Raw genomic sequence first — 12,251 nt, 5'->3', positions numbered from 1 at the left:
GGAACTTTGAAAAAGCAAGTGAGGCAACATAACACAATTTAAAACATGGACACTGACTCTCCAATGTGTTTTTTTTTGTTTGTTTGTTTGTTTTTTTACAGGCACACTGTGTGTCCAGTTTGCCAGAGCCATGAGTGCTCCTTGTACCATTTAGCAGGTCTGGCTCAAAACAGAATGTCAAAAAAAACAAAAGGACTGTTTATTCCTTACCTTCAACTTTAAAATTTGAAGTTTTTTGGGGAGCTGCTGGTCCATTAATAAATCAGGATATGTGTCAACCCCATAAAGCCTTAGTGAGCTGCTAGCAGCTGCAAGCAATTGATGTACACAACAAATCTTTGACACAAATCTAAATGTAATCACAGCCCCTTTTCTGGTTTAAATCTCCCTCAGACATGCACAAAAGACAAAGATTGAAACAGACTTCAATTCCACATCATCTGCAAAGACAGACAGGACAGTTTAGAACTTTCAACACATCCTGAACATAAAAAAGAATATAAAATAAAATAGCCAGAGTAGATAAATAACAGAGAATATCGAGAGATGAGTATTTATTTTATAACTCTGGCCTAATAACCATCATTCAGACGACTATCACAGCTGAGGCAAACAACGTTTACATGCCCAGAAACCATTTCCTTTCCCCACTTTGAATAGTTGATCAAGTTTTTTTTTGTCACAAACGACAGCCTGGAAAACCACTGACCTGCTTTTGACACGGCTTGGCTGAGTGATGCATTTTGTTTTCATCAACAACTATTTCAGATTTACAGTGAGTCATCATGCAACAAGCAAAACCTCGGCTCTGAACTGTTGACAGGTCATGTTTTTTTAACATTTTTCTGACATTATGAATAATGCAATTCAACTTCTGACACTTGGACTATAATAGCTAGCGTTTCCAAGTATATTATGGATTCAGATACACTATTTGTAATCAATGGCTGTCTGCTGTGCTATGGGCCGGAATCTCCTGATAGGGACAGGATCTGTTTTCATCTGAACCTAAAAAACTAAAGGAAACCACATACTGCCCGTTAGGCCTCATGTTTTGTCCCTCCTATTTAAAGTTGAACCTTACCTTTATCATTGTGAGACATTTTTTAATTTGAAGATGTTTTACTACTTAGCATTTGTTACATGGATATAAAACCACAACACAGCAGCTAGATATGAAACCTAGAAGAAAGGATTATGATTTTAATCTAAATCTTCCAAAACACAGAGAACCTCAAAATCACCAATTACACTCTCTGGTTAACTTAAGCACTTTAAGGGTGTTTTTCATGCCAGATACTCTGGAGCCAAAATTGCAACATTTATTGAATTTTCAGCTCCACTGTGACAAACCAACCAAACCCTTTGAAGAACGTCTTTACCCCTTCCCTCACCTGCACCAAGAACTGCTGAAGTAAATGACGCAAAAATTTCTAATGAAGAGACAAACAACAACGTCCTTCGTCACAAAATGTGAACAAATATGGAGTAGCATCAGATTTTAGTAGTTGTAGGATTTTTTTTGTCATTGGCAAAAGGCCACAAGATATTTTTCCAGCTAGAACTAAACTCACATGTTTGTTCTGGTTTATTTACCCAGAATCCCCTGCGCTAAAGTTTGGTTTCTATTCTGGGAGTGGTCTATGGTCCACTTGCTATTCACATATGCATTCAAACTGTGCCACAGTTCACTTCAACCGAACTGAGTCCTAGGTTTTTAGGTGGATCAAAGTTTGCTTTTTCTGGTCTGCATCAGATTTCAACTCTGCATTCAAACCTCCCCAAATAAACCAATCTTTCAAGACAAATGAAGCATAGCTCACTCAAAGCGGACCAAACAGGGCTGGTGTGAATGCACCCTTAAAAAGGAAAAAAAAAATCACACATTTAATAAACTGCCATACAACAGTACACAACTTTCTGTACATTGTCCTCTCTTTACTTCATCGGCTTTTCCCACACCCAATTATCTCCTGCGTGTGCTTTGTTCATCTCCAGCACCACCTGGCATAGCTGTCTAAAGTCTCCCACTACCACTTTTCATCCCTCAATGGTTTTAATTGTCCCGATGACCTCAATCAAAAGACAATTACCAAAGGAAAGAACAGCACAGGCAGTTATTGTCTCCACTATGAGACTGAGCACACCTGAATAGCGCTACCGCCTTCCACAGTGGTAAAATTACATGTGCTGCCAGGCTCTCATGATGACAAAGTGAGCTTTAAGAGTGTCCCTGAAATCCTTCAGTGTCTCCGCTAAATTTAAGAAGACGATACTTTAAAGGTGTCGCTCATTTATGAAGCTATGTGGAGAAACTCATAGCCAGATATGAACATATGGACTGAACTTCCAAATATGTTGCCGTGTAATAATTATAGTAATGTCAAACTCTGCTTAATGGACTGTCTTACAATGTAAAAGAAATCACTGTCATTTGGTGATTTTCTTTTTTTTTTTTTTTTTGTAGTTCTTCTTTGTTTATTTGAATTTATTGCTTTTTTTGTCTAGTAATTCCCATCTATGGGATTCATTCATTTGTCCCAGTTTCCAGCTTACCACACCAGTAGTTCATTAGCACTCTGAACATCTGCCATTCATTCCAGCTTCCCAGTGCTGATTATCAAATGCTTTTTTTCCTTCTCTGCCAGATTCTCTGGATGTTTCCCCATTATCGCTATGTTAAAATGTATTTAGAGTTATTGTCTTTCTGTCATGATAAAGTTTAGATTTGAACCAACTTCCTTTTGTCCTTGCTGTGGGTCATCAAACCTTCAACTTATGAAGCTCTCCTGAGAGTCAGTATATCATTGAGGGTGGAGAAATGACAGTCATTTATTGAACCATGAAAATGAAAATCATGTCGGCAGTTTCTGAGGATCAAGGGGAGGGCGGGGAGTAATTTTGTATATTTATGAGGACATGAGCAACCCAACCAAAATACAGTAAAAATCAAGAAAGCAAATAGAGTGTGCAAACTAGGTCTGTCACTGGCAACTTTTCTCATTTAAAAATGATTTTATTAAACAAACACTATTTTATTTTATTTATTGCAAAACAAAAATGTAAATAAACATTTATTAAGCCTTTTGTTACTGAAATAATAAAGAAATCCATATTGTTAGTGCAGAACTATATTATATCAAATATGGGAAAAATTGGAAACAGTCTAACAGAAAAATAATTTGCTTTTATTAAATCTTTTTAAAGCTTAATATTTTAAACTATAGATCCCGGTAACACACATATCCATCCATCCATCTTGTCTATTGACCTTTTGCATGCGATGTCACGTTTTCCAGAAAGCATCTCACGCTGCCATGATGGACATCAAAACAGCCTATGAGCCTGTCAATTCCTGGAAACGGTCAAAAATCAAGACAGTTGGTAGCCTAATATCACTGTTATTTAGATTTCATTGTAAAAATGGTCATAGGTCAAGGTCATAGTCACAATGTTGAAAATTGCTGAATTTTCACATTTCCTCTTTAAATGCAGGGCGAGGTAAGGCAGATGAGCTGTGTCACACACACTGAAGGATGCAGGTAGTTTGTCTCTCTTTAGACTGCATTATTGTATTATTTACACATAATTGTACACCGTCTTTCTTATGGCATCAATGACAAATCCACCGAGCAGAACTTGTTTTTGATTTCTGCTAATCATTGTTGCACCACAAGAACAGATGTTCCACCTTGTTTTCCCCTTGTCCTTGTTGCAGGTTGCACATATCACAGGACATCATCAGAGGTGTTGTGACCTAACAGGTCGGTGCTGCTTTTGCAGTTTCAGCAGAAATGACGCGCTTTGACATAATATTCCCTCAGATGCCACATCAGAAATGATACCTGCTCGTTGCTTTGTTTTGTCTCCTGAGCATTTCTGAACATATTTCTACATTCAAGAGAGATGATCCTGAAACATAGCAATCACCTTTATGTTGTGATGTGATCTGATCAATTTTAGCCATTGCCTAAATGTTGCTGATAATGTCTTTTTTGGTTGACTTTTTATGTAATTGTTATATCCCTCCCCACACACACATAAACTCCAGATAAAATTTATTTTTTACATCCACTTTAAATCACATGCAACTGTATACCAGCGACATGCAGTGAGGTTTATGGCTTGTGAGGCTTTGACTTCTCTAAAGTCGGATTTACTAATATATAAAAACCAAAATAGAAGCTTGTATTTCAATGTTGACCTTAATTGAAACCGTTGTTTATCAAAAGCTTCTAAACATGTAAATGAGATCCTCCTAGCTAATGCATTTCACACTGCTTGGCAATACAATAGCAAGAAATAGAATATTTAATTGAATATTTGTATTTTTTGTTTCATTTATATTTATGAACGTTTCTTCCATTTCCTGCTGAAACCTATCCAAAAAGTCAGTACAAATCCAAATCCTGTCACAGAATGCGAGCGCCGCTGAACACCATGGACATGCTGAGTTGGCCCCGATGCTGAGCAGCGTTAGAGAACATGATACCCTGCCACCAGCCATGACAGCTGCATCCACTGAGCTGAGGATGAAAACTGAGGCCCTAGTAAACAGAGCAAGTTCCATCTGAAGGGATGCTTGCATTAACACAGCTCTGCTCACTATCCCCTCATGACCATCATGGAAACCAATGAACTTGCACCATCCGCTGCAGAAATAATCCAGTATATGAGATGAAGGATGCACAGTTCAGAGAGGGCCCTCTGTGAAGAGGAAGGAAGGGCAGAGGAATGTTTGACAGCTAATAGAGGTGCAAAAGGGAGTCATGGGAAACAATAGAATCACTGGAATGAGATTTGAACACATAAAAGAAAAAGCAATCCCAACAAATCACCAGATGCTCGTTTGATCCAGCGAAGCAGACTAAAGTTGTCTGCTTGACTAAGCTCAGGTGTGAGTTTTAAGGCTGCTGCTTGAGGGTCAACGCACGGCATTCACACCTCTCGGTGTTTTATTTTGCCACACCGTGCTACAGGCTACATTTGCAGTGTCGCAGATGGCTATGTTGACATCTAATTATCCAAACATGAAATTACAATTCAAAGGAAGTCCCATATTATGTTGATCTGACGCCTCTTTTAAATAGCATACCTTAAGCCTTTAACATTTTCACATTTGGGACGCATCAGCTTTATTTCACTTTTATGATGGGCGGCTTGAATTGATTGAACCCCATGCAGGTGTTATCTTCAGTGGAAAGACTACAAGTGAAGGAACAGTCCTCTGAATTAACTACTCGCCTTTGATTAAAAAAAAAAAACATTTTTGCACGGAACTTTTTCAATAATTTGCTAATGTCAAAAATGCAATTAAAATCACGCAATTGTCTGTTGAAACAACAAATTATTCAAATTGTAGATATGGCTAATGCCATGCTTCAGCCATGGATACCATCTATGAATGCCCAAAACAATGAAATTTTTAGCAGACGTGCTACTGTACTCCTCCTGTCAGCTAACAGTTAACTGGTGCAAAACTACAAATGGAATCCCCAAACTTGGACAATAACAGATCAAAAAAAATGTTTCCTGGCCAGATGAGTAGATTTCAGCTGCAGCATTTAGATGGTAAGTTTGAATCCGACCTAAACATTAAAGCATGGATCCATCCTGGCTTGTGTCAATGATTTAGGCAGGTGGTGACAGTGGTGACCTGAGCATCTTTGATGACCAAGTCCATCCCGTTTGACCCCCATCTGTCAATGCCTACTTTTAATGCACCATGTCACAAAGCTCAAATGCTCTCCAGCTAGTTTCCCTAACATCACCATGCACTGTACTGCAGCGGCCTTTACATTCACCAGATCTGGGATGAAGTACGTCCTAGATGGGTCACCAGTCCATCGAAGGACGCAGAGACACACAAGACAAACACCTCTGCACGCACACACTCACACCCAAGGACAATTTAGAGAGCTCAGTTAAGCTAACAGTCATGTTTATGGATTGTGGGAGGAAGCTGTAGTACCTGGTGAGAACCACACATTCAGAGGGAGAACATGGAAACTGTGAAGACAGACCTCAGCTCGGGATTCAGATTCACTACAAGGCAACACTGTGGGGCTTATTTATAGGCTTTTTGTGTAAATAACATTCTTCTGTTTTTTCTAAACTATCAACAGCAAATATGACCACTTAAGGTTCCTAAATGATTTTTTTGACTAGACTATAAACTATTCCGTGAAATGTCCTTGAATTAAATACAGTTTATTATATGATAATCAGACATTCTTTATCTTCAAAACTGCTCATGTAGTTTATAATAAATGCCTTTTTAAAAATTTTGTTTTTTTCACTTGATTGCCCTCTGAAGGTTACTGCCAGTCAGCTTTGAAACTTATTGATTTTAAATGCTTAGATGTAAACAAAATTTTGTTTTTCTATATTGCATTAGTATTATCATGCTAAGACAACATCCAGCATTACGAATCAGTTTGAGCCTAAGACAGAGCTTGGTGTGAATAAGCATTTCAAATCAGTATTGTAAACCAACCATAGTTTAATTGAAAAACATAAAAACAGGTCATATTGATATTGATCTGCATTTGTTTTCAGTTTTCTAAAAGATCCATAATGCCCTGTCTGCATTCACCGATTAGTCATGTAGAACTAATTATGCTCTCCAGGAGTAAGACTGCAGTCACCAATGTTTGCTCTTTTATGGATATATTTTCCCTCTTCTCGAAATGTTAAATGGAGAATTATTGGCCACCATATTTACAAGTATAGATGAATTATTCATGAAGAGACGTTATTAACCATGGATTATAAGAGGTTGTTTTTGGTTTACCAATAAAAGTATATTATATTGAAAATGTCTCAGTGCAAACTTAATATTTAACTAAGTTTTGAGAGGACATTAAACTCTGAAAGGGATTCAAGTTTTCCCAGAATTTCAACACAACCTGGAACCGTTGCATCATATTGTGGAGTGCAACAAAGACAGTAAACAAAAAAAGAGGATTTTCTTCATTTAGTAGGAAACATGTAGTGTGCCATTAGACATGCCATTTCATTTTCTTAATTAAAGTAAACAAATGTAATATTTATATTTTCAGCTTTATGACTCTACAAGAAAGGATTTCCCATTTTCTTTTAGTCCTCCGGCAGAGCAAGTAATGCTCAGAAAAGCTGAAGACAGTCTACATGGCTTTCATTGTCTTTATGGATTTTTAAGACTACAGATTCAACAATTGAATTTGCAAAGGGATGACACACTGCAGGCTTTCTCAAACCAGCTCAAATCAACTGAACACATCAAACTTTCATAGAAACACTAAAAACAGCAAAAATTTGACCGGCAAAACACCAGTAGGTGGCGGTAATAGAAAAGCTTCTGAAAATTAAAAACAGGTTATAACTGCCATTATAACTGACTTATTGTTACAAGGAAGGTCTTGAAGAAAAAAATAATCCACTGCAGCTGATCTTGTGGCTAAAGAAATTCAAACATTTGACCGCTCCTCTCCCCTCACAGTTTCCAGTCCTTTCACCCTCTACCAAGATTTGTGTGCCGACTCGTCCTGCCAGCTGACCTGAGCTGCAGCAGACTGATGCAGACTCGGTACTGGAAATCAGAGATAAAACCTGGCAAAAAGAAATGGTATAGTGTGTCTCCAGTTAGTTAACCTTAATCCAGATGATTGCTATCTTCAGTGTGGGTCTGGTGTGTCTGCTAAACTCCCCAACAACATGAAACTACCAACACACTGGCCGAGGCTGTTTATTGCTTGCCTGGGCAGCCAAAGACTACAATAACACGAGACCTCTTTTTTCTTATTTTTGAAGAAGACAGACTCCATAGCATCAACACAGGAAATTCACTCACAATAAAAGTCTTCAGCAGTCTGTGACCTGAACTTCAAATAATATCAGCTAAAGCTATATCTAATACTAGCTACATAGCTAGGTGCACCTTACTACCACGACTAAAGATAATAGTCATAATAACAATAATAGTTTTAATAATAGCACTTATGTTCAAGTCAAACTGGGAAATGTGATTAAATTGCTCACAATGATTATAATTAAAAATGCTCATACTATTATGTACCCAGATATTAGATTTTAAGTCTAAAATAGGTACTTATTAAATTAATGAATTATGGTTTCAAATAAAATGGTGATTTTGCAATATGCCCAAACCCTACAATCCTTAAAGAGACACAAAAATATTTTACTGTAGTCAAAAAATGGAAAAACGGAGGCCATTTTCAAAGCAGAAGCTCAGCCGTTCCGCCATCAACATATATTAAAGAATCCTTGGATAAGACAACATACACAACTTTGTCCCCAAAAAACTTTATACACTAACAAAATTGAGGGCCAAACAAAACACAACGAACTGTTTTGAACAACATGTTTCAAGAGGTTACAGCCAACATTTGTGTTAAACTCTTAAACAAGATTGCACTACATATTTAAAAACTTTCCCCAGACCTTCTTGATATATCTGAGAAACATGTCATATTTTGTTTGATTTTTACTGAATTAAATAGCTTTGCTCCAACTATGAGAAGGCAACATACCTAAAGTGGATTTCAGGGCTACATCTGCTAATGCTCAACAAAATTCTAAGCAGGTTTTGTAGAATATGCTGGATAAGCTTTTAATAAATCACATTTAATTTTTTGCTTAATTGTTGTACCATAATTAAAAAATTTTCTCTCATCATAAATTAAACATGAAGTCCAATGCCTCAGTTTGACAAAGAGCACAATTCTTAAAACCTTCTAACTACATAAATTTATCATGCTCATTTTTTCTAGATAATATACATAAATAGCATTTAAAACGCTTCATTTGGTATAAACAACAATGACAACACAATACTCCATAAAAGGCATCTGCTGACTTACACTGAATAAGTCATAACCCACATTACTCTGACATCTAGCTAGTTATTAAGAGAAACACTAGATTTAGTGAACTTTAATATATCAGTGAAGAATCATAATTACACATATGTGTACAACAACTTCTAAGTCTAAAAAAGAAGATTTTCTATTTTTAATTAGTGCAAAATCATTAAGTAAAATCTTCTTACAATAGAAAATGTTGGCCAACTTTGCTGCATCCAAATCTGCTTTTAATTAACCTATCAAACATGGCTAAAGCATTTTCTAAGAAAGAGTGACCCAAATCCTGATTTTATTGCTCCGTATTGACTAAATCCTTTTGTTTGTTTTTCCCAAGTTGATACCTAGAAAATTTGCCTAAATTTCTTATTCTGATTTCTACAAAACCCTTTTTAAGTTTTATATCTATAATAATTTACACATCCCATTTTAACAACAAATATAAATATTTATATGTTTAATTCAAGCGTTGCAATGTTTTTGGCCCTGAAGTAATTTTGACTTGACGATTTTGGTCCATGTGACCAAAGGTTTGGACATCGTTGCTCTGAACCTTAATCTGGTCTTCACAAAGGTATTTGTGGAAGTTCTCGTCCACATAGTAAATTTAAATACCTTACGCTTTCCGGGCAGATCACCATTTTCAATGTGTCCCACATTTATGCTTCAAATGAGCTGTGCTAGCAAATTGAAATTTAATGAGTGTGTGATCTGGGGACTTTCTCTCAGCTCACTGTTGGATCTCTACTGCTCTGGTCAACACAAATAACATCCATCTGCTTCATAAATGATAAAGTGGCTTTTACAAAAGGAATTAGTTTCTCAAACAACTGGGCCACAAGCAGTGGTATATCAAAGGTAGGAAAATAAAGAATCTGTGTCAACCATAACAATATATACTTAAATATTAGATACTAAGATGTTAAAAAGACAAGTAGAATATCAAAAAGTAGAACACAAATAGGCTTTATTGCCCCACAGTGGGTTGAAAAGTGTGGCAAACAAGGTGATTTAATCTCCAATAACAACAGATGCCTTAACTAAACTTTGAAAACTTTGATGCTGCTTAAGAGATTCAGCTCATCACAAAACAACTAGACTGAATCTGTTCTGAGTCGCAGCATAAATTGAGCAAAACACTTGATAGGATAGAAGCAAAATCCAAATACTAATGATACAAGCTAAATGAAAAAGTTGTGCAACTTTCTGGTACATGTCTGAGGCAAAAGTAAAATAGGAATCGATCCTGATACCTAGTGAGGGAAGTTAAAGCTGTGCGGCTACAAAATGCCAAAAACATAAGAGGATTGCGTTCCAGGAAAACCTGGTGGAGCAGCAAACTAGAGCAAATGATATTGTTACTCATTTGAGAATGATGCTTTGGTCATATGCTCCAGCTGTGCCAAATAAAAAGGGTGAAACCCAGCAAGTTAAACAAAAACTACATGGAGTAACCTGTCATTGTTTTTTTTTCCAATATGTGGGAGATTTAAAGTGAACAGAAAAAGCATTGAAGCTGAACTCTGCTATGGAAAAGGGGATTTACAAACTATTCTGAGAGCATTTTCAACTAAGAAAAAAACTGAAAACTTATACAGAAAAATAAAAATAAAAGGTTCAGACACTTATCTGAACACGCATCACAAAACAGAATGCAGACTTAGCTAAAATAACGAAGAAAAACAATTCAAGAAAAGCCAAAGGGAAAACTGCACACCGCAAAAATTTCATCAAACTTCAGAAGAAGAAATAAGAAAAGAAGAGAAATAAAGGAGCTGGAGAAGCAAAAAGAAGCCAAACTACACAACAAGAAAAGTTAGAGAAAACAACTTCAGGCACAGGCAGCACACTGGTACAACAAAAAACTGCTGAGCACGAGAATCTACAGCTTTAATCCACTCAATACCCTGAACACAAAGACATGGAGCAGGACATTGACCCAGAAATTAACTTCTTCAGCAACATCAATAGTGGCTACCACCGCTACATTGATGAACATTTAAACAGAATACCAAGATAGGCTGCGATTTGTTAGTTGCTCATTTTAACAGTCAATGCCTGTACAACAACCACTAATATAATGTCAAACAGAATTTGAACAATTTTAGCCACAAATTCAGAAGAAAGCAGAAATACTGGCAACTAGGTTCAGTCCAGGGAACCGATGGTAATTTTTTAAAGGAGTGGAAATAACAAAAATTATGCACAATCAGGTCTCAGCAACAAGTTTAGGAAAATACGAGCTAAAGACATAAATTGCATCTTGTTGACAATAGAAGAATAAAGCAACATTTTCCAGAACTAAGCAGCTTAATTATTGCATCATTTATGGTAACAACTCTCTTGTAATGATAAGAATTTAGATTTATTGTTATCACAATAAATTCCAATTAAATATGCTTAAAACTGTCTTAATTATTGGGTTTGATAGTTTTACCAAAAGCTTCAATAAATTGCAATACATTTGAAAATACGGTAACCGTGTGCAGCTCAGTGACACAAACCACACTTCTTCATGTGACTGGTGTCCTAAAGACGTGCATTAAAGATGAGAAGAAATGTTTTTCAATTGCTGTGACACACAATTAAGATAAGATAAGATAAGATAAGAAAGGATAAGATTTATTTGTCATTGTCATCAACAGATTACAACGAGATTGAGATTTGCTCGACTAGAGTTAAGATGCAGGTTATGTGTATATACAGTAGTATACAAAGATAAAGAAATAAATAGTACAAAATAAGAAATAAATAGACATCAGAAGATGGTTGCAGCGCCTGGAGGTGTCGCAACAGAATTTACATTTTTAACAAAGTGGTGTCAAGAGCAGAAGTTCTTATGCCTTTGAATTTAGTGCCATGATTGCCATCGGGTAAAAACTGTTTTTTAGGCGATTTGTCCTGGTTTTTATTGCTCTGTATCTCTTGCCTGATGGCAGCAGCTGGAAGAGACCATGGCCAGGGTGTGAAGAGTCATTTAAAATGTCCAAAACCTTCTTGTGGAGCCTGGAAGTGTAAATCTGTTCCATAGTGGGGAGGGGGCAGCCTATGGTTCTCTCTGCTGCCCTAACAACCCTCTGGAGCGCCTTCTTGCCCGCGGATGTGCTACTGCCGTACCAGACACACAGACCGTACGTCAGCATACTCTCTATGGAGCAGTGATAGAAGGCCTGCAGCAGGTCTGAGGGGAGACGGTTCTTCTTGAGTATTCTCAGAAAGTACAGTCTCTGCTGTGCCGTCTTCAACAGCTCCTTGGTGTTGGTGCTCCAGGTTAGCTTGTCCTCCAACTCCATGCCCAGAAACCTGAACACTGGGACCCTCTCCACACAGGTCCCACTGATGGTGAGAGGCTGGATGTCCGTTTTGTTCTTCCTGAAGTCGATCACCAGC

General features: G+C 37.1%; 1 protein-coding gene across 1 annotated transcript in view; it reads right to left on the bottom strand.

The window, feature by feature from the left end:
* cntn5 (contactin 5) overlaps positions 1 to 12,251 on the bottom strand; it is a 152,357-nt gene that overhangs the window by 124,200 nt on the left and 15,906 nt on the right.

This window comes from Xiphophorus hellerii, chromosome 18, assembly GCF_003331165.1.
Source record: "Xiphophorus hellerii strain 12219 chromosome 18, Xiphophorus_hellerii-4.1, whole genome shotgun sequence".
Taxonomy (NCBI): domain Eukaryota; kingdom Metazoa; phylum Chordata; class Actinopteri; order Cyprinodontiformes; family Poeciliidae; genus Xiphophorus; species Xiphophorus hellerii.
The sequence above is the reverse complement of the archived record's forward strand: the minus strand, read 5'-3'. Positions and strand labels throughout refer to the sequence as shown.